Source organism: Prionailurus viverrinus, chromosome A1, assembly GCF_022837055.1.
Source record: "Prionailurus viverrinus isolate Anna chromosome A1, UM_Priviv_1.0, whole genome shotgun sequence".
Lineage (NCBI taxonomy): Eukaryota > Metazoa > Chordata > Mammalia > Carnivora > Felidae > Prionailurus > Prionailurus viverrinus.
The window spans coordinates 181,860,635-181,884,676 of NC_062561.1; the positions used below are offsets into that span (position 1 = coordinate 181,860,635).

Consider the following 24,042-nt stretch of genomic DNA (forward strand, 5'->3'; position numbering starts at 1 on the left):
CAAGGCCGCAGGGCAGCCACTGGGCCAGCCTCAGAGTGGGGCCCGTGCCTGCCTTCGAAAGAGTCAGGGAAGCAGGCAATGCATGCAGTTGCAAGACAGTGGGGTCCCAGATGCAGGGGATCCCCAATGACACTGACCTGTGTGAAGGGGTCTGAGGCAACCTTCCCAAAGTGGGGAATATTCCAGAAAACTAAACCAGCTCTGAGCTTAAAAGCCTAGGTAGGCTGTTATTTCTAGCCAGTAGCTCAAAAGTGAGGCTACCTCCAAAAAAATTTTTTTTCCTCCATTTTTTTTTTAGAAGTACCTTCTGCAGAAAAGAGAAAATTCCCTATCAACCCAGGATGGAGGCAAAGTGCCCTCCATCATTCAGAATCTCAAGGATACACTTATGTATGATTATTACAAGCTTCTTGTGACCAAGAACTGGATGGCTCTGCTGGGCCATTTTCATATTTTTGTAATATTTAGTTTTAAGGGGGCACTTTAAAATGTTGGCTGTTTATCACTCAACCTATTTATATCATGATTTAAAAATACTGCTGAATCTGAAGGCTGTGGAAGGAGTGGGTACTCAGTGTCATGAATGGGGAAAAGAGAGCAATGTGTATGTGCATGGGGAATGAGGTGGTGCTCGAGTAATTCCGATTTTGTGGTAATATTTTCTTTCCTCTTTTCTTTTTCCTGCGGTGGGGAGGAGTACAAAATCAGCAGCCTACCTAATTCCCTAATCGCTCCAGCACCCCAAAACTCTGCACCTACCACTCTTCTGACCTGAGCTTGGGTGCCAGGAGCCCGGGTGAGGGAAGAGGAGGAAGGGTAGCAGGGAGCACTAACAAGGGAGGGGAAAGTCTTCCACCGCCTCCCCCCCTCCCGGCAGAGCCTCTGTCACCCTTTATAGGATGTGGAGAGCAGCACTGAATTGGTAGGATATCACCACACTCCCAAAACCTACTTGCTGGCAAGATTTCCTGGATATGTTTTCATTTTTCCTTTAACAGCTTTATTGAGCCATAATTTACATACCATAAAATTCACCTGTTTTAAGTGCACAATGCAGTGACTTCTGGTAAATTTACAGAGTTCTGCAACCTAGGTATGTTCTTCTTACTTCATTTAAATATACCCCAAATGACCACTAATTTAATTGTCTCAAGAATGTAACTTCCCTGAATATCTATCTCTAATTCTGTCTCCACCTCTGTCACCATATCTATCTCCAGCTCTTTCTATATCTAGTTTTAAACCACACAAAGTGCAGCGGGCGGGGGCGGGGGGAGGTTGGACTGTTGTGAGGGGATGAAGAGCTTTGCAATGAGGGAGGCAATTGATGTGAAACCATTCTGGCCCAAGTCTTCTGAATCAAAAGCATGCATCTCCCCCTACTTCTCTCTCCAGGGTTCCACAGGCCTTAGAATGACATTTTAGCTCTCTTCTCTTGAGTTTCCCTTGTGAGAATGCCAACAAACCTAATCTGTGCATGTGGCAGTGGTGGGAATTGAAAGGACTCCCCCCAGGAGGAAAGGTCTGGAGTGTCTGAAAATGAGTTGAAATTTGCTTATTTAAGATATCTTACATTTGAAAATTCTTCCCTCCCATCCTTTCCAGATAGTGTATGGGTTAGGACCTGAGAGAACAGGATAAGGAAAGGAGGAGAAATTCTATGTGGGGGAGTCTCTGTGAGGAAGCTGAGCTGGCTTGAGAGGAGAAACAGGAGACTGTTACCAGAGAACCTGTTTCCTTTTGCTGTGTAGCCCAGCACTAAATCCAGGATGCAAACAAAGCATAAGTGTCTGCATAGCTCAAGAAAGACTTGCTGGTATCCACACTTATTTTTACAGATCCCAGACCCAAATTTCCATTCCTTTCCTTACCAAGGAAGTGACCATGGCCCTGCCTGGAGAACCGCTGACATCCCCTTTGTTCATACTGTGGGTGTGTTCTGGGAGTGGAAGCCATCAGTTTCAGAGAATTACCACAAACATTTCACAGGAGCAAAATGAAACTCAGTAGGAAAAGCCCAAGGGACTTATCAGAGGTTCTCAAGGAAAAGAGTGTATCTCCAACCTCTTGCCACCTCCAGCTTTACAATTTCCACCAGTAGAGTTTTGGTTGAATGGATCACAGGGAATACACTAAATGACAGACCTAGCAACATTTGCTCAGCACGCCATCTATTATATGTGCTTTGTTATTTAGCCACTTTGAGGTCTCATGTTTGACTAAAATCACACCCAAAGTCTCAACAGAAGCCTCATTGTGCAGGAAACCCACGTCAACTACATAAAATTTAAATTTGCAAAGAACACTAGCATGTCAGTCAGAGATAGGCACTCTAAATATCTGTGCTCTTAGATTGAAATGAAGCTTTTTCCCCCTTTCTCTTTCTCTTTTGATTTTTTTTCCTCCCCCCAACCAACCGAAGTGAGATAAACAGACCACAGTAGCAGGTTTTCTCCACATCATATGAGGAAGATGAAAACATGAACAGTGGGAAGCTGGCAAATCTCTGAGAAGTTTCGGGGTAGCTGGGAATTAATGGACAGCACTTTGCTTTTAGCTTGAAGAGGAGGAAAGTAGCCTTGGCAGGTGCGTGGTGTTGCTAGGCAACCCCAAGCTATCCCCAGCACAAGTTCATTTGGCTGATGGCCTTCTGAGGAGGTGATTCGTTGTGTTTGTAAAGTGCAAAGCCAGCTTCTGCTTAAGGAAAAACAAAATGTAGGAAGTAATTAGTCTGGAGGGCAAATGGGAGTCAGGTGGCAACTTTTCTCTGGAGAGGATTTTACAACTAAAGTTGGAATGGACTTATGGGCTCATGCTTGGGGATCCAAGAGATCTCCCATATGGAGTCTTCTGGATTTCAGGCCAGCACTGCTGACTTCCTTCAGTGTCCACCTCTGAGATCACTGATATAGAATGTGGTAAGGCACATTTTTTCATTCTTTGCACAGCTAGGCAGCTGGCTGTCTGGAGACTCCAGGTTCTATCATGACCCTAGGCTAGTGGGTCTCCACTGAGGCTCGTTAGTTCCTTTTTCTTCTTTTAGGGGACATTTGGCAAGGTTTGGAGACATTTTTGATTATCACAACTTGGGGAGGATGCTACTGACATCTAGTGCATAGAGGTCAGGAGTACCGCTTGACATTCTAAAATGCACAGGACAGTCTGCATAACAATACAGCTTCAAATGTCAATAGTGCCAAGGTTGAGAAACCTTGGCCTGGACCCTCAACTCCATGAAACTGGAGAGTTCCTTGTTTGCTGGCCTCATGTCAGGCACATTGTAGATGCTTGAATGAATGGCCAGTCAGGTTGTGCTGTATCATTTCAGCCTGCCTTATCTATAAACTCTTCTGAGAGTCATGAGAATATGGGAGCCCCCTTCTCAAAGATCAAAAGAGAACTTTCAAGGCCATCAGTGATATCTTGGGCTGGTTCTATCAGAATTCCAATGCCTTTGCAGGGTGGAAATGATATAGTTTCTAAGACTTATACATACAGAATTTCAACCACTAAAACAACAACAACAACAGCAACAACAACAACAACAACAATCCATCAACACAGTTACCAGGTAGGCAGGCTTTTTGCCTTGACAAAAATTAGACCTAATGCAGAAATTTGGGATTAAAAAAAACAACAACCCAAAACTCATACTTATACTCCGAAGACTCCCAAATCTTTACCTCCAGTCCTCTGAGGTCTATACATGGACTCCAACTCACATCTCAACATCTCCATCTGTTCACTCACAAGTACCTCAAACTCAAGAGAATTTGGCCTCTTTACGCCCACCCCCAAACTCTGATCCATTGATCAATGAATGGCACCTCCATGTACCCCAATGCCACAACCTTAGAGTCATTCTTAATACCCTCCACAGTCCTCCACCACCTCTGTCATCTCTTATACCTTGTCAACAACCAAGTCCTGCCTGATTTTTATCTTAACAATAAGAAGTCCTACTTGTCCTTCCTCCTAAATATCTCTGGAATCTGCATTTTGTTCCCACTCCCACTGCCTTGCATTAATCCAAGCCTCCTCATCTTTGCTCTGGACTCTTGTGAAAGCCTCCTAACTGGTCTCCCTGCTTCCAGTCTTGCACCACCATCCACTTCTCTATGTTCAGGAAACTACACAAAACACATCCACAGCTTTCCATTGACCCCAAGGTAGAGGCTGAAGTCTTTCACCTGGCTTACAGACCTTATGTGAACTGGTTCTCATGTCAGCCCATCTCTGTATCACTTTAGGCTTTGGTCAGATCAAAACTGTTCAGTCTTTCTTCATCTGCCTAACTTCAACCATTCTTCAGATCCCCACCCAGAAGTCATCTCTGAGAAGACATTCCAAAGCTCCCAGTTCGAGGCTAGCTACACCTGTGATAGTGCTTTTATCCTGCCCTATCCTATCCTACCCTACCCTACCCTACCCTTGCTTACCCTGCCCTACCCTATCCTGCTCTGCCCTAGCCTAGCCTACCCTATCCTACCCCACCTTACTTTATCCTATCCTACCCTATCCTATTCTACCATATCCACCACACTGTATCAGAACTGTCTAGCATCTCCTTGATACTTGCTATCCCTGTAGCAGCCACTCCTTAAGACATTTTACTGTCACTTGCTAGAAAATTATTGCAATAAATGTGTACATAGCCAACTATAATTTGAATGGTGCCTCTAGACTTATGCTGTGTACAACTGAACAGCTTCCCTGGGCACTCCTGTTATGAAGTAAATCTGTCAGGGAAGGTGCCATGTCTATCCTGTTTACTCTTGGATTGCTAATAGTCAATAAATAGGGAAATGAATGAATGACTTTTAACTGAACTCAGAATCTCCAATATCTTTGGCAGAGTGGAAATGGAATTGTTTCCAAGACTTTACTACACATGGAATTCCAAACACTAAAAAAAACCCCCAAAACCAAACAACAACAACAACAACAAAAACCTCCAATGACACAGTTACCAGGTAGGCAGGCTTTTTGTCTTAACAAATATTAGGCATGAGGAAAATAATGTCTAAAGTACAGTAAAAAGGGGAGCATAAATGCACTTGAAGAAAGCTGTAATTACCATAAAAGGCTTTTCTAAAAAAGCATCAAGGAATGTTCTGCCATGTGCAGCAATTTAGAGGTAGAAATAAGTGGCTAATAGTATATAAGGGTTGTAAGGGGTATGTAGTGTATAAGGGGTGTAGAAAGAGAAGAAGGATCTTAACATTCAGCATCAAGCACACCTTAGAAAAGCACACCCTACCCAGATAGAAATGAAGGTGAAAACACAAAACAGGCTGTGTATAAATGAGGACAGATGACAGGAAAGCTTGAAAAGTGATGGATCCCTGCTTGGCTCAAGAGACCATTAGGAGAGCTACTGCATCCTGGAATAAACCCTGGTGGAAAGTCTTCTGAATCAAGGGGAAAACCTTAACCTGGTTGGGGTCAGAAAATTCTGGGATTAAAACCTAGATTCGCCTCTTGCTGTCTGTGTGACCTTGAGCTGGTGTTTCACCTCTTACTCCTGTTGGTAAAACTCTGTATCTTACAAATTAATCTTATTTACTGTCCTTCCCAATATAACCTGCATGAAGGCTGGGACTTTGGTCTCTTTTGTTCACTGAGATATCTTCAGTGTCTAGAAAAACAGTTGGCATATAACAGGCATTTATTAAATGTTTGTTGAATAAATAACTCAACAAAGGTGATGATGATACTTTGTACAGATGCCAGAGGGGTGAAATGAAATTATACAGGTAGAGGTTTTAGCATAGAGCTTGGTATATTGTGAATGTTCAATAGATAGTAGCTCTTGTAGTTCGTGTTGATATGGCTGCTCTTGCAAACATTACAGTTAGTGCTGGGCTTTTCTCTGGGGCAAAGTTATAAGCGCAGGCTATTTCTCTTTGCCTTACCTCCAGGTCAGGATAAAAAACACAAGCCTATCCTGTTTCAGGTTAAAAAAAAAACCTCCAGTATTCTCAGTATATGACTGCATCCAAGAACCCAGCAATGCCAAGTTGGTCTGGGTAACTGAGAGGAAAACCCACTGAAGCTAAGGGCAATTCTGAGGGGCAGGAGAGTTGAAGGTAGAATAAATGGTGGCTTTTTCTCTTGGATAGGATTGTACTTTGGCATGTTAACTTAATTAGGGAACCCCTCTCTTTCAATTGTTTTAGATATCACTGTTTTCTGAGAGCTGGGCATTGTTGGAATTGAGAAGCGGATACACACTGGAAATATGTAATAGAGTCTTCCATTGCATTCCAGAACTCTTTGGAATTGAAAATAGCTGAGGTGTTGGGGACCGTGTATCACCAGGGGTTCAGCAGCCATTTATACTAAACAGCAGTGGCAGACACTCAGAAAATTAATTTGGTGCTTCAAGACACTCTGGGGAAAGCTCAAACTAATTTTAGAAGACTGGCTGCCAAAGAAGCATTCTGGTATCCAGAAAATGGAAGTGCTTGTCCCTCTTGCTCACCTGTGTGAGGAGGAGGGAGCTATATAGGGACTCTGTTTCTAGGTACAAATTGGCATGGAAACTCAGCCATGAACCTGTACTTGAATGGCTGCTTCTGCTTTGTTAGGGAAGACATGGCAAATCCAGAGACAGATGTTTTTCTCTGTTTCAGCAGCCTCTGTATGTCTTAAAGGGTTTGTGTAGGAGAGCATATGGGGGATGCTGGGTAGGGATGGCTGGGAAGGCTAGTGATCCTTTCCATGGTCCACTGCTCATCTTCTGCTCATAAGGCAGAAATCATACCCCTCAGCCTTAGGAGCAACAGAAGCAGCAGAGCCTCTGTGCAAGGGGACATAAATTTGGATCCAGCTGTCTATGTTGCACGTTTCCTGGATGCACCTGGATTCTCACTGATCAGCATCATTTCTGTCTGCCCAGGAAAAGGAAGGCAGCAGGCTTAGCCTTGGCCTCAGAGAAAATGGTGAACTTAAAAACAAATTCCTTCCACATTGGAGAGAAAAGGGGAAAGGAAGATACATCTTTTTTTTTTTTTTTTTTTTTTTTACCTGTTTTGATGCTTTAAGCTCCTATTATTGCTTTGTTTTTCTGAACCAGTAGAAGATAATGGGGGGTGGGGGGAGGAAACAGTGTTTAGGCAACAGTAGCTGGAAATAGCTCTTCTTGGGAGGGGGGAAGCTCCTGTCAATTACTTAGTGAATTCAAGACTGAATCATTGTCACCCAGTAGAACCAGGGTTTCACACAAGACTATGCTTCCCTTGGGGGAGCTTGCCTTCTTCCTCTGGAACATCCTTTTTATTCCACTTCACCTAACACAGGAGGATGTCGTGGGCTAGTGCTGGGAAAACATCACCATGTTGCTAAGGCAAAAACAACTGATACCATGTTGAAATCTGCTGAAAATGCACCAGGGGTTTCTCCAATTGATTAAATAGGAACAGTGCTTCTCAAAGCGTGGTTCTGGGACCAGCAGCATCAATGTCACCTGGGAACTCATTAGAAATGCACATTCTTGGGTTCCATCCCAGGCCTACTGAATCAGAACCTCGGGGGTGGGGCCTGGAAATCTGCATTTTAACCAGCCCTGGGGAGGGAGGGATTCAGATGTCTGCTCTGTGTGAGAACCACTGCTTTAGGGTTAAGTCCCGAACCTCTAAAAGGGCCTTGAAGGCCCTGCATTTATCTGGCCCTGTCCATTTCTCCCTCTCAGGTCACATCACATCAGGTTCTGCTCCCTGAGCTTCAGCCACACTGCCTGGCTGGGTTCTAGAACACAGCCTGCATCCTCCTCTTGGACTTCTGCAGCTCCCTGTCCCTAAACAACACTCCCTGCACTCTGGTTAGAGCCATTCATCCTGGGTTTAGCCAGTGCTCCTTCAGAAGGCTTTTTGACTTCCAGCCTGGGGGTCCTCCCTACTAGGTGATGTCATGGCACCACCCACTCCCCCTCCTATAGCACTCCTGCTTTGTCTCACTTCCAATTCATCCTTTGTTTCAAGCAGTGGGTCTCAACCTGGTGTGCATTAGAATTGGCTGAGAGTTCTGAAAAATCTAGATGCTAGACTGCACCCCAATTAAATCAAAATCTCTGAGGATAAGACTCCAGCATCAGTATTTTTATTTTTTTGAGCTCCCCAAGTGATTCCTGTGTGCGGCTGAGAGTGAGAACCAGCAGTTTAATGCCCATCATCCTGGGAGCCTCTAAGCCTCCTGAGTGCAAAGACTCCGACTCTGTTGTGTATGGCTGTTTTCCCAGCGCACACCCCAGTGCCTAGCATTACAGGTATTTGTTGAATGAATGCATAAATAGACCGTATGTGCGGTGTTTCTGCTGTTTCACTGTGCCCTTGATTCAGCAGCCAGGTAAAAGTAAAAGCTCCCCGCAGTCTACATCCCAAGCCCCTGGCTGGATGGCACTTCTCCAAGCAAAAGAAACAGCTGGTTGCAGCACAGGGTCCAAAACCAAGCTGATGACAGTGACTGTCAATAAGTGTGGGAGTAGGTCCGTGCCTTCCAACTTGGAAGAAGCTGACGCCTCCTGACTGAAAGAGACAGAATAGAGCACCCAGCGAGGTAGAAGAGAGCACGTTGGTAGATTAAGAGGGTGACACAAAGGCATGGATGACAATAATAAGAAAGTCCAATGGTTTAATTTGGTTCTTGGAGAATAATCAAGTTGTCGTACCTTATGTTGCTTATTCCCACAGCTGTCCGGCAAATAATGAATGTGGTACCTACCCGGTATGGAAATAGGGACAAAGATGCGACTTTGATTTCTTATTTGTTATTTTTAACCATCCAATTTCTATACCCACTGAGCATCCTTATAGCCACAGGAGGGTCATAAAAATACAAATAACATCTAGGAGGCCTGTGGGCACGGACTCGTTACTTACTGCAGGGCTGACGGCTCTCTTTTAACTAGTGTAAAAGGAGGCCAATGATAAATTGCTGTGTGTTTGGTGGTTGTTGCTGTTTGTAGCACAACTTTAGGAAATGTAAGGAAATCACTGAATGCTTGTTTCTTATAGATGGTAAAAGAGCTAGGTTTAGAATCTATCTCAAGACTATGGGTTTTAAATTCTGGATTTTAACATGCTTTTAATATAATAACAATAACAATAGCAGACCCCCCAATGGAGACATTTCTGTGTGCCTGGCCCTCTTTTACGTGCCTGGCAAGCATTAGCTCATTTCATTGTCACACCTTATAGTGTAGGTACTATTATTATCCCTGTTTCACAAGTGAGGAAACAGAGGCACAGAGAAGTGAATTAACTTGGCCAAATTTGCAGAGTTGGTTAGTGGTGGAGCCAGGATTTGGCAGCAGACAGACAGACTCTGTAGCCTCTGTTCTCAACCAGAGTCACTCATGGTCCTTGTTTACCCGAAACTGTTTTAGCACTAAAAGTCCCTAATCCCAGGAAACTTCTTAGTCCCGGGAAACTTGGACAACTGGTCATCATCAAGGACAGGGACTGAGCACTGGGATCTTTTCATTGGAGACGATAGAGGTGGAAGGTAGGGCTGGAGGTGAAGGCCTCCAAGGGCAAGAGGGAAGGTGCCTAAAACATACTGGTGTCTCCTCAGGCCAAAGTCCCAGGTCAGCTCAGTAGTCACAGGGCAGAACTTGGTGTGTGAAAGAAATGGGCTCTGGATCCGGCCTGCCTGGGTTCAAATCCTGGCTCCACCCCTTGGCTGCATGATCTTGGGCAAAAATGATAAATTCTTTATTCCTTACTTTCTTCATCTGTAAAACCAGGACAATAAAAGTACCTTTTCCAGAGGGTTGGTTGGCCTTTAAAAGAGAAAATACATATCACATGCTTAGCATGATGGATAAATATATGTAAATGTGTCTAGTAAAATGCAAGATGTGTAAATTTTAAGTAAATGCACATAGTAAATGTTTCAAAACTGATATTATTGTTGTTGTTTAAAGTAACCTCAAATGCTAGCAGAAATGTTTATGTGGCTCAGGGAATTCTTCGATTTTTCGCTTGGCAATGAGGAAGGACTGTACACTATGGTTCAAAACGGGATTGGTACAGTCAGTATAGCAAAGGCCCCAGGAAGATGCCCTCCAAAGACTGAAATGGAAGTGAGAAAAATGAGGTAATTTCCTGAGAGTTCCATGAGTAAGATCATCACATAATGGATGTGACATGTTATCCAAAGAAGCCCCCCCTAAAATGTAAGAGGCATGTGAGGTGAAACTGAAGTCACAGGGAGTGGACATCTCAACCAGGCTCAGAAAAGTATGTTAACAGAGAGGTGTGGTCTGCCTGGGGTGTGGAAAGGGGGCCACTGAGGGACATGGGGCAGAAGAGTGACTTGATCTGACTTGAGTGTCTAAAGGATTCCTTCGTGCTAGGAGAACAGACCAAGGATGCGGCAAGGATAGAGTCAGAGAGGATGTCCAGGAGGAGGCCATATGGATAATTTCTGTAAGTCATACTGGTGGCTTGGTGGGGCATGGGGGTGCCCTGCTACTGTGACCCAACATGGCAGGACTAATTCTATATGTTTTTAGGGTTCCCTACACATCCCTCCAATAGAAAGACTTGTGGTACAGATGCGGAGCAGAGGACAAAATACACTGTCCAGAAAATAGCACTCTGGGTGATACAATTAAATTAAGAGTACAGATTAAACTCTTGAGGTGGGAATCAGCAAATAAACAAGGTTGAAGAGGCTGGATTTTGTGGTGATTCTGCCCTTGTCTCCATGTTGCTTTTCCATATTAAAGGCAACATGCAGAAGTGGAGGGAGAGGGTAGCATGGGTGGAGGAGAGCAGAGAACTACAAAGTCACCCAGGCTCTCTCTCCAGGTTCAGGGCTGCCAGTGTTACACAGAACAGCTCCAGCAAATGACCTCCCTGACTTTCTTGATGTAATGACTTCAGACCAAGAGGCTGCATTTAGTCTGCCAGCTTCATCTAGTTCTTGGCAATAGAGCTTCCTTGAGCCAACCCCAAACACCCTCCCAGGTTATTTCAGCTGGACTTTTAATCCCTTTGCACTCTGTTTATCCCCATAGATCAGCTTGACACGTCTGAATTGCGGCATTCAAACACTTAAAAAGCTCCATGTACCTGTCTATCCTTCCATCCATCTATTCATCATCCATCTATGTATCAATTATGCACCTCTGTATATAAATATATACATATATTTATATTTATTAATCTGTCAAGACTTCCTTAAAAACTAGTCCCTCCAAATTATCTGAAGACTTGTTTTTAAAACACTGTGTATCAAATGATCTCATACAGTAGCTGTATTTTATCTTGTTTTATGTTACCATCTACCTGTACAGAAACACCAAAAACATTTCAATCTCTCCTTTGCTTCTTCACTTTCTTTTCTTTCTTCTGGATGAAATGGCATCTCCCACCCCCACCCTTGTTCATTAATCCAGCACCTTCTATCATTCACTCCTTCCCATCCTTGTGACCCAAGTAACCCTGAGTCATGAACTTTTCCTGTTCTTTGAATCTCTGTTTGCACGTATTTTTCTAGTCCTTTTCTTAACACAGTTTTTAGGTGACCAATAACCTGGGGGGGGGGTCTTTGGTTGTTATATGTTCTTTATAAATTTTGCGATGTCTCAATCAGGAGGTTCATTTATGTGTGGCACTTATAAAAAATAAGGAGGTTTTTGTTTTCTGAAAAAATATAGAACGGGAGTCAGAATTTTAAAAATTTGGCCTATGCTATTGTTAGGTGCTATTCTTCCATTTTGCATAATGAATGTACCCTTAGGAAGGTGAGAGTTTCCTCTTCGAAAATCCTCTCATTTACAGAGAAACAAAAATCCCTCCTTTCAAATATATTTCAGACATGCAAAACAGCAGCATGTTTCTGTAAAGTCACATTTTAGCTAAATGGATAATTGAATGGTGAATGGGACCTGCTCCTCAGCTGCTAACCTGCAGCGTTTCTATACACACACACACACACACACACACACACTCCCAAATTGCAGCACAGCAATCCCCAGGAGGCAGAAAGCATGACTGATTTTTCCAATAAAGCTGAAAAATCGATAATCCTTGTAGATGGAACGCTCACATCTCTAACCACCTCAGAATTTCATCTCCCTCTGCTATCCCTCCCCAACAAGCTTCTGTCTCTGCCCTGGCACAAGTCACCGATTCCATACCGCCAGGATTTAGCCTGAGTTCTATTCCAGTTCTACTGAACGTACCTCTTAGAGAGGCCCTGCAATGCGTCTTGATTTAGAGATGCTTGGGTTTTATGTGGCTCTGGGAAATGTTGTTTAGCTTTTCCGGAGCTCCAATAAGTTCTGATGTATGGCCGTGCATGCCTGCATGATTAATGGCACATGCAAGGACTTGGAGCCTTCAGAGGTCACCCTGTGTGTACTGAATAATACAGCGCAGATCCAAAAATACCCTTGGATGAGAATCCTGGCTCCTCACAAATGCAATGGCATTGCTTGCTTTAGTTGACATTGCCTGAGACTTGGTGCCTCTCACTGACTGTGCTTCTAAGAAAAGTCACTTCCCCCCAACAGACATTTTTAAGATAAAAGGGGAATAATTTTGGTTTCTTGGCTATTTCTCTATCAAGTATCAGAGGTACCAGGATAAGTAAGAAGGCTAGGAAAACTAGAAGGCTGATATACTAGACTCTGACAGGACTTCCAAGCTCATGGTAGCTAGGCCATGGTGGGAAGAAAATTAAGCATCTGTGCAAAATATGCTATGGTGTGCAATGCTATGGTTGAGAATTTAAATGCACCAAAGTCAAGAGATTCGAAATGATGGTTCCCACAGCAACTATAACTCAGTTCTCTGGTGAATATAAAATTAACTTTATTGCAAAACATGCTGTTCAATTTACGCCTTAATATAGTCATGGCAGAGTTACAGTTGCTGTGAGAACGCTAACTCTGAATTGTTTTGAATAATTAATTTAATGAAAAGTTGGTGGAAATGTGAACTCTGATAGAAAGTCAACTTAAATTTAGGGAAGTTGGCCAATCATGCCTATGCTGAGGAGTGATGATTCATTTTGGGAATCTGAAATAACTTAGTACACTCTTTGGCCTGGGGGGCACTGATAAAGCAGAGAGCCCCAAAATACACTAACAGGGGGATTGTCCTCCATCACTGAAGAAACACTCCTGCAGGTGGAGACTTTACCAACAGATGAGGGTACCTTCCTGGCACCCATACACTCTGATTTTGCTGCTGGCCTCCCAAGTAACCCTCTTGGCACGATTACCTAGGGTCAAAGCAGGTGATCCAAAGAGTGCATTGTTACACCTGGGCTCTGTCAAGTAAATAGAGGATTAGAGCTCACTTCCCCTTGTCACTGATGGTTAGGACTTATGTCAATTGCTTTCCCTCTCTGAGCCAGTTTTCTCACCTGGATGATGATGAGGACAATTTCCACCTCACAAAACTGATATGAAGATTCGATGTGAGAAGGTGTGCTAAGAATTTAGCACTGGGGCTGGCAAGTTTTATGGCCAGTACTCAATAACTGTTAGCTGTTATTATTCAGTAGATCAGTAAATTCCAAACATATGCAAAACCAATTCTTTGGCCTGTCTTGTTATTTCCTTCCAAACTGATTTAATAGAAACCTGAACCAGCAGGCAGGGGGGTGATAAAGGCAGAAACATGAGTTGGCAGAAAGTTTTGTAAGCAGGAGTTTGTATTCGGTAAAGATACTTGAGACCACTTCTTTTGAAGTTCTGGAAACAAACCAATCTATCATCCCTTCTACTAGATGACTATTTCTCCTTTTTTCCACCACATCATCTCCTTCTCCACGAACCATTTTAGATCTTTTCCTCCTAATTCCTCTCCTCATCATGAAATTTTAATGTCATAGATACATTCTATATCTGCTTATTTATTGCAAATATATTTGTGTTTTATACATGAAAAGGGTAAGAGTTTTGCAGTCTCCCAAAGAACCACTTTTTATTCTGTTTGGGCTGACACTGCCCTCATTTTGAACATATGTGCTAGATTACAGGCCAACACATCCCTTGTTCAAGTCCTCACGCTCCGAAACTCAGGAGAAACCCTTCATTTATTTGGTCATTTCCTTTGCTATTCCTTCTTCAAATCTAGCTTTTGACTTCTAGCAAATGGGCTATTTAACTCACGGTGGCTTCTCACTATATCCTTCCCAACTATTCTCCTTTTTCTCTTTCTCTTAAATGATTCCGGAAGGTCACACCCAGAGAATCTCAAGCCAGCTAGCACTCCTTGAGCACCTGAGGTATTCCTGTTCCAAGGCAGGGGGTAATTTAGGTTCTTTCTGGATATGATGTTTTGCTGCTGAGTGCCAGGGTTGGCCAAACCAAAGGAATTGTCCCTGCCAGAGATCATCTTTCTTGGGAGGCACTGTCAGGGTTTTAATAGAAAGGGGCAAAGCCAAAGCCTGGGAGGAAAAACAAATGAAAAGGAAACCCCCCAGCAATGTGCATTTCTAGCTTCTGAATCCATTCCCAGCTTGGCTTTAACTACTTTATGTATCCGTCTCATGCTGTTTTCAGGGCCTCTACCTCCTTCCCCTCAAAGTCTTGGCTTGCGGCTTTTTACCTCACTGTGATTGGTATCAGTAACATTTTAATGTCTCCTATAAGACATGATTTTATAACACTGCAATCGTTTGCGTTTACTGCTCAGAAAATATTTTAAAGCTGCATTACTTAGCGTAAACCCATCTCACCGGTGATGGAAGCAGTAACTTAAATGTCAAGGTAGAGCTGTCCTAGTATGTGGAGATCAGTCAGATGCAACTTTAAAGTGACTTGTTGGTCTGGCCAGGTACGTAGCTAAACCTGGAACTTCTTTACCTTGGCTTCTCAAACTTGAGCATGGCTGTGAGTGGAAACTTCAGTGGCTGAATTCCCTGCTGACCTGGTGGGGGGGCGGGGGGTGCTCGTTTGTGCTTCCCTGAGTTTCACTGTTTGCCTTTAGGAGTCAGTTTAACACAAAGTCCAGTTCAGCCAGGCGGGCTTGAATTTGCTGGCAGACCTACCATGGGGATCACCTGTGCTGGCATTCTGTACACTGTACAACAGGCTTTATTGGATTTGGCAGCATTGAGAGGACCGGGTGCTTCCCTATTTTGAACTTGTAGAGTATCACCCTGGGGCTATTATGACAGAGATGTCCCCAACAGGATGCCCCTTTAACTTCCAAGAATGAATGTGTGTGTATGTGAAAAATATACATGATGGTTTGTTTGAGTGATTCTTTGAGAGGCACGATGAAGGAATATAAGGAGAAGCCTTGGCTTCCATTCTGAATAGTCAAATGAAAAGCACAAGGTGATTCCTCCCAAGGCAACAAAAAAGCTATCTTTTTATATAGTCAGGTATAAAGAAATACTTGAGTATATAAAGAGATGGCTTTTTAAATCTACATACTTAAAAAAAATTCAGTATTGATTTTGATCTATTGGGATGAGCCACACAGACTGGCTGATTCTGGATGTTCAATCAGTTGCACTTCCGACTGGATTGAGGAGGGATTTCCAGGGGTTTCCCATGAGATCTTTAAAGTTCTCACTCCCAGAAAAGGCAGTGTCACTGGACTCTAGCGAAGAGTGTCCTGATTTGCGGGATCAGATGCGAAGCTGACGGGTATGACAGCCTTTGTAGCTCCAGTGTCAATAAGTCTAGTTAGCTCTTCAGCACATGCATTTACAATGGCCAGGTGTTTCGCTGGGTTTGCATCTGCCTCTGAAGGATGTTTATGGCATGCTCGCATGCAGAGAATGTGAATGATTATAGTGGAACATCATGCTGGGAACTGTTCCCAGGAATCAGTAGCCTGATCTGAGACAATTTGGAAGGAAGAGCAAGGCAATCTAGAAAACGGAGGATACTTGTGCTCTGCTGTCCTGGGAAAAAGATCAACAGGTTTACACTGCTGTACTGGAGTCTTCTCTCTGGGTCATGCCTGAAAAGCCCAAGTAATTCCCCTGAGTAGAGCAGGACACAGAGCATATATGCCCATAAAGCAGAGGAGAAGGGGAAGGACAGGGGAATGGTGTAGCAGAGCCCTTGAACCCAGTCTAGAGGGGAAAATGACTGTGGCAGAGTTCCAATCACTCCTGGTCAATAGGAATTTCTTGGGTGTTCCACTCATGGCAACTTAAAGAAGATCTTTGTTTCTGGCCCTCCCTGCACTGCTCTGGTTTCTGTCCCCGTTTTCCATGACCACTACTGCTAATTCACTGTGGCCAAGGAGAAGGCACAACTGTCAGTTCTGTACGGGAAAACCTTCTCCTTCACAGTTGTAATTCTATCTGCTTAAGGAAGAGGAGGGAGACAGGGAGGGGCTCTGGACAGCATGAATTATTGGGCACTGTTACTAAAATACAGATATCCAGATTCCTGCAGATACCTATTTGGAGTTTCTAGGTTGTGAGCATTTGCCAGAGTAGCATTTCAGAGCATGGCATCACACCAATGACCAATGCAGAGATGTGTTGTAATGGGTGCAGATGAACCATGCTAGGCCTGCCGAGAAGTCAGATGGGCACACACACATGCATGCACACACAGACGTGTACACACTCACACGCACGACAGGAATTAGTCACTGGCTCAGTTTGCTCATATATATTGTTGAGATCTGGGGCTTAGCTGTCAACTGGAGCAGATGGAAGGAAGATAAGCCAAAAAGGGCAGCAGAGGAGGCAGTAATGGGAAACCTTGTCTGTGCTTCTTGAATGCTGTAATTTGCCAATAGTGTAGACCATGGATTTAAACCAATGAGTCAACCTAGCTGCCTGTGTAAAATACTTTCTAATGCTGCTCACTTCATGTTTGGGGGCAATAGCTACCTGCTTGCCTCACGGGCTTATTGTGAGGTTGACTGAGGCAACACAAAGTCTTTTGAGCTCCTTGGAGAAAATTCACTTTGTAAGTGCAAAGTATCACATTATACCCTGGCAGTGAGACTCCCACCAGCAAAAACCAGTTACCAGGAGAGTAGGGACATCAAAGAAAAGAAGCCAAAGCTGTCATTGCTTTGACATTGCTCATTCCAGGCAAATGATGTTCCCTAACTTGGTACTAATCTTGTACTGGAGCTTAGCGTCAGTGGCCACAGATGGGTGATCCATTTGGCCCCCAGCCCTGTCTGAATGGCTTGTATAGCATTTCAACAAATTTTGAATTGCTTGCTAACATTTGAAAATGGGGAGAATATGCACAACAATCCTGATATCTGGCTTCTATTGAAAAATCAGAAAATTTGGTAAAACTAGGTTTGCATTTCTATATGGCAACATTCAGTGGGAGGTGGGTCATGTCTGGCCTCCACAGAAGGGGCATTCACTCTCCAGTTTATTACCGTTCCCTGATGTCTTACACTCTTTTCAGTGCATTCATATACTTTTTCTTTTCTTTTCTTTTCTTTTCTTTTCTTTTCTTTTCTTTCTTTCTTCCTTTTTTTTTTTTTTTTTTTTTTTTTTTTACAGAAAGGCAGACTGCCACAAGCAGTGCCTCATTTGGATGTGTCTGGAGTCTTGGAAGCTTGACCACTCTATGTTCTCCTACAAATGGACCCTGAGAGCTTGTTTGGAGGTTCCAGTAGTGGGTATGGCTACTCTTATATTCTTGACCCAGGAATCATCCTCTTCTATGGGGGAAGGTCGTTCTCTCTGACCAAGCACACAACTTTGGGAGGGACGCACATGGAGCAGTGAAGAGGAAGGGGACACCCGCCTAGCCAGCCAGATCAGCCGAATCAACCCTGGCAATCAACGGGGTGACAGATGTCTCAGCCGGATCGCCCCCATATCTACGTACATTGTTCTTGCCTCATCCACATAGGGGTGATTGAGTTTACAACTCTTTCTATGGGTTCTTCCCTCCCTTCCCTTCCCATAGGTGATGAAGATACTGAATTCATAGTGCTCTCATCATGCCAACTCCCCTAACAAAGGAAAGGCCTGTTCACCCACCTCCTGCCGGGGGAGAAGGAAAGAGAATTTGGTTTATCCCACTTCTTCCCTTGCCAGTAATTCCACCCTAAAACCTCAAGGTTTTCATACTTGGAGATGTCCAAGAAATAATCCAACTAAATTAGATTATAAGCATTGAAAGGTTTCCATAATAAATAAAAATATAGATATAGCTAAGAGAAGATGAGATTTAATTAATGAGTGTTATTTAACAGAACAAGTTGTGTCATATACGGAGGATTAAAAGATAAAAAAGGATAGGAGGGAAAATCAAATTTTAATGAGTTGCCATCTTCATTTTATTTAACTAAATTTCTTCCGCTGTTGAAAATATTAACACTTATGAGGGAGTCATTTGTGTGTATCCACCCAGTTTGATACCTGGCTGCTTTCTTTTATGTAGTTACATTGTGCTACAAATGAATTTAAACTACCATTGGAAGTTTAAGGTTTCCATCCTTACACTGATCTCCTTGGGAAGCTGTTAGCAGGAAACAGCATTGAAAAAGAAACCAAAACCAACTGGCAGAAACACCAGAAAGGGTGCCCTGCATTAGAAAACAGCAAAGTCTCATGTGGGCAAAAAGACAGCTGAGATCTGAAGTTCTTGAACTGTTACCAGCCTCTGTGCCAATCACTTCTTTCTTAGTCCTGTAGCCCAGGGCCTCACCCAGGGGAAGTTTATGTTGCACCCAGCACTCATTAGGTGCTCAATAGATGTTTCATGAATGAATGAATGAATGAATGAATGAAGTTGTCATTGCTCAGCTGGAACCAGACGGAGGAGGTGTGGACCTCAGACATGGCATAGGATGATACACATGTGGCTCTCTTCTTTATGTTTTTAATAGTCATGTTCCTGCAACCAGCAGTCAGATCCTCACTGGGCTGTTTCTCTCTCCCTGCTTTGCTCTTGCTCCCTGTGTTCTCCTTCTTACAGTCATGGAATCCACATGTCCCAGTGAGATTCTCTTGTAGGAGTAGAACAGGAGGTGGGCCCAGACATCTGGGTTAACACAGGACATTTAGCACCCTGACTTCTCTTTTTGGAGTTCTGGGCCCTATGGGTGGCTGTGTGCCAGCCCTATTGCTTTTCATAAATGTCCACTCCGCAAAGAAATTCCGGTAAGGGCATGAACATGTAGTGTTGATGATTTTTAAACTAACATTTATGGAGCATCAAGCACTGTGTTAAATGCTTCACTAATGAGTGAAGTGCTCCCCAAAGTAGGACACAGGTATCACTATTCCCAGTTTCCAGATGGGAAAAATGCAGGTACTGAAGATAGAGAACTTGCCAAAGATCACACAACTTGCAGTGGATGGGGGCTGAATTGAGATCTGTTTGATCTAAAGCTCATGCTTTAGTTGATTCTAAAGCTCATGCATTTAACTCCTTTGCTACATAATCCCTATCACCAGCCCCACCCTGCGAATACATTCTAACTACAATTGTAAAGCACTGACAGTGAGTGTTAATAGTTAGCAAGGAGGGAAGATGTTACATTCTACAAACATAACTTGCAGGAGATATTGGGAGTTTGGAGTGGGTGTTGATATGTATTATGTTTCAAGCTGTTAATTCTGGGTAAACTAGTTTCTGTCTAGGCTAGGCTTCTGGATGATATGATAACATTTCCTGCATCAGACCCCCAGAGAACAGGTCTGTAAGTGAATGCATATAGATCTTTCTTGGTCCCATTAAATGGAAATAAAAAGTTAAATTAGTTCATATTCAGAGTCTGGTGAGAAGCCGATAGCAACATGCTTAAGGGACCCAACTCAACTTTCCTGCATTCCCTGGATTAATAGGAAAAAGCTCATTTCTCTTACCACCTCTAATATCTTCTTCAATCTCTCTCCCTATTCATGGGAATTGCTATCATCAGTGACATTTGGGCTTCCAGGGCTCACATACACCTAATGTAGAGAAACAATCTCACTGCCTATTGCCAGGATGCTCTCTGCAAAGCAGAAGCCACTGCCTTGAGTTTCGTGTCATTAGAGAGAGCACATTTCAGTGCAGTAACCTGACCGGTGATTGACAGCTTGCTAACTTGTTGGAATGAAATCGGGTACAAACGTTTCCTCTGTGCTTCTGAGGTGGTTATTTTATAATCTCCGGGAGCCCCCACCCCCTGGCATTGTTTCTAGACAACTAGACAGGGCTGTCTGGCAATCCCTCTTGAAGTTCAAGCATAATTTTAAAAATAAAGAAATGCAATTCACACTTATCAGAGCCTATCTCTCTGCTTACAGCTCTAGACAGATGACCCTTCTGAGCCAAGTTCTAACCAACTTCACTGCTAATTTGACCAGGTGCTGCTGCAGCTAAATTTGGAAACTGTGGGACAGGATTCTCAGCAATTTAAATCCCTATGGACAGCAATTTTGTGGGACATTTTGTCTCTAGAACATCGGTTAACCCCTCCTTTCTCTGGGGTCTGGTGGGATGTGGTTTTTGTAATGTATAGTTTGTGCTTGTGTGGTGTTGGGGGTCACACACAATTAGAGTGAGCTGCCCTAAAGAGCCATGCCAGAAACTGCTGGAAACCTGAAGTCTAAGGGACATGGAAGCAGTTGTGTCTCCATTCCTTTTGCAAAATAATTCATATGAGAATGGGAGATCACAGGGGCTCTTTAACTTGTAGTTGAGCTGGCTGAAAATGGAAGCGACCCTGAACCTAAATGAGAAGGAACAAGGAGGTTTTCTCAATGGGCTGGTTGTGTAGACGATAGGGGTCCTAACTGATCTGAATTGGAATTTAGAGGCTGGGTGTGTTTGAAGAACATGTGAGCCTCCCCCAAGACCCCCAGGTCTATGGAGGGTGTCTGAGGTGAGGGAAGGTGAGGAAACAAAAAGGATCCTGTGTTGCCTATTCTATAGCCCAGCTGTGGGACAAAACCATGATGGGTGAAAGATGTGCTAGAGGCAAAAAATGAACAGCTGTTTTCTCAAAGGTTTTTGGAACCAGCTGATAAAGATCCCCAGTGTGGAGGAGTGTGGTGTTCTTTCCTTCACTGTGTAAACACAGTGGGGCTTTAGTCGAGTGGGCACAAAGGGTATTGGATGATAAATCCCTGGCAGTAGGGGAAATACCGTGGGGCTCCACTGAAGTGAGTTCTGTAAGCAGCAGATCACCACGAGGGGACCAAGCCTGAAGAATCCAAATGGGCTGAACATGAGCATGTGAGACACCCTTGAAAACTTCTAGGAATGTTTGGGATGAGAGTGGGGAGTGAGCTTTGCAGTTGGGATGAGCCATGAAGTTGGAGAGATGATGTGAATGATTCCTTACTTGTGAGACAGACTTACAGGGCTTGGAGTGATTTGGGTTCTGTCAGTCTTAAAATAGAACCCGTGACAGGCTAGAGTGTGTCCCTGTTCTATTTTAGGAGTGTCTTGTGTGACCTACCCATCTCATTTTGACTGCCATCCCACCTCACTTGGAAAATTATAAAAACCTCTGCTAAATTAATCTCCTTACTTGACCCTTGTTGGCCAGGAGTCATCAAACACATCTTCACTGATCTGGGAACAGAAAGCAAGTTATACCACCACGGACCATAAAATGAGGTCGCTTGTGGAGAATACCATTGTGCAAATTACAGGAAAAGACTGAGAAGGCTACTTACAGATCTTAATAATAATAATAATAATAATAATACATGCAAAAAACAAAAAACCAAAAAAACACTGTCTGGGAGCTTTTAATTACTTTGCAGTTGTTTTCTCCTATCAGTGAGGACAAAACAGGCCTTCCCCTTATTGATTACAATGAAAATATGCTTTTAAAAACAAACGCTTTATTTAAAACTAGGGATATTTTTTTAATTAGAGGAAAGATTAACTAAATGCATTTTCTCTTGTAATTTAATCCATTCTAATTATCCTGAGAATGTTTATGATGAAATACTTAGCTTTCTCCTAGTTGCTATTTCATGTGGTTTCTTTCTTTATTAACCATGAAGGAAAAAGCTCAGAGGCCGTCAATGGCATGGTGGCCTTCTGTGGGTCTACTTATAATTATGCATTCAAATGCATGATGAAAAGGATGAAGAGGAAATCAATAAACCCTGACTGTGGAGGTTTTTTGAAATGCTGGTACCCTGTTTTCCAAAGGCAATAAAGACAAGACTTTTGAAAAGAGCTCGTGAAATAGAGTGCTATGAAAGAAGTGTTTGGTATAAGATTGAACCCTATTAGGCAGGCAACTTGGGAGGAAATGCAAAATCTGTTTCTTACATAAACATCTGGGATACTATGTATGGCTCCTGATAACCCAGGAGATGAGCAAGGAATTGCAAAGAATCCCCAGATGTTACTCATGGGTGTTGCTCCAAGGAGTCATGCAATTGTACCACTGGAGGAATGAGGGTAATCGTGCAGTTCACTGGACTGAGTAGGGGACAATCAGTGCAATTCTTGAGTCTCCAAAAGGCATTTGTAACTCAGCTGAGTTCAGAGTTGAGTCTCCCTGAGTTATTCTTTGAATTCAGAGTCATGAGGAATGGGAAAGGAGTCCAAAAAGGAGAGACCAGGACAAGGTAATCTAAGAGACACTGACCTGGCAGCATCTTCAACGTGAGAAATGCCAGGTTCCTTCTTAAAGGAAGACAGTGTCCTTCCAAACTCCTGTAGAGTATGTCTGTGGTCCCTAGTTTGAGGAATGCTGGCTTAAAAGAATTGAAGTTTTATTCTATTCAATAATAATTCCAATCTAATACTTCAAAGGAAAACACTTTTCTTTTGAACTGTACTTATCATAAAAATGAAACCCAGAATTAAAAGGAAATTCTCATAGACCTCTTGGCTTCTCTGGAATGTGTCCAAAAAAATCTAGATGGAGAAATTTTGGTTGAAAGAAGCAAACCCCAATTTCATAATAAGCCTCCATTAACATGAGGATATTCAGATGTTTGATTCCATGTGTAAGTGGGCTGTTTGGTAAAATAAGCAGGTTCAATTTCCAGGTAAGAGAGCTAGTTTATATTTCCCTGTAAGAACCCGATGCCAGTGAGTTATAGAACAAAACTTTGCTTGGGAAATTGGTAGTGGGTAGGTGTTATTTTTGAAATGCTACTAACTGCTTGATGGGTTGGAGGCAGTATATAGGAAAGGCAGGTTGAAGGTAGCAGAAATGTCTTAATGAAAAATTTATTTTGATAGTCTTCCCTTGCTTTTATCTGACATTTGTAATAGATAATGATGATGGTGATGGGCCTGGGGGATGATGATGATGATGATGATGATGATGATGATGATGACGATGACAACAACAACAACAACATTAGCTTACATTTGCTTGGCTCTTGCTTTATGGTAGGAACTGTGCTAGTACTGTGCATATAACTCAGTGAGGTAGGTCATCTTTTCAGTATTCCCATTTACAGACAAAGAAACTGAGGCACACAAAGGTGAGGACACCTGCCACGATTTGATCTCAGATAGACTGACATGCAAGCCTGTATGTTAAGCAGTTCATCATGCTTGTCTTGCCCCGAATCCAAGTGAAATGGACATAGATAGATAAACCTGTACTCAACACCATATTTTTAAAATAAAAAAAAACAAATATAAAGGAATAAAGTGGACTCTGATTATTCAGACTATGTAAGTTTTTCAATGGAGAAAAAAATCTCATAGTTAACCATATATAAATTGGACCTGAGATGCTAGGGATGAGACGAGCAGATAGACAAACAAAAAAGTATCATCGACTATCCTCAACCATTCAAAAAAGCATCATCAGCAGAGCCAACATTACACTGTATCTTGTCCTCTCATGTAAAGTGTATATTATTGGATCCTACATGGAAACCCTCTCTGTGCCTTGCAGAAGAGAGAAAGGTTTCAATGTGCTAGAGTGGTCCATTCGTATAATTTTGCATCAGAGTAATAAAATTCAGGAGATGGACCAGTCCTTAGAGATCATCTCATCCAAGTGTGTTCTAAATTCAGTCAATCACATATTGCTTTCGTGATATTTGCAATATCTGCACTGTTATTTACTTAATATTTTTCTTTAAATTTACTCAGGCCTGATATTGGTACCCAATTTTGCCACATCCCTTAGCAATAATACCAGT

General features: G+C 42.9%; 1 protein-coding gene across 3 annotated transcripts in view; it reads right to left on the minus strand.

The window, feature by feature from the left end:
* TENM2 (teneurin transmembrane protein 2) overlaps positions 1 to 24,042 on the minus strand; it is a 944,724-nt gene that overhangs the window by 113,527 nt on the left and 807,155 nt on the right. The window lies entirely within an intron of this gene.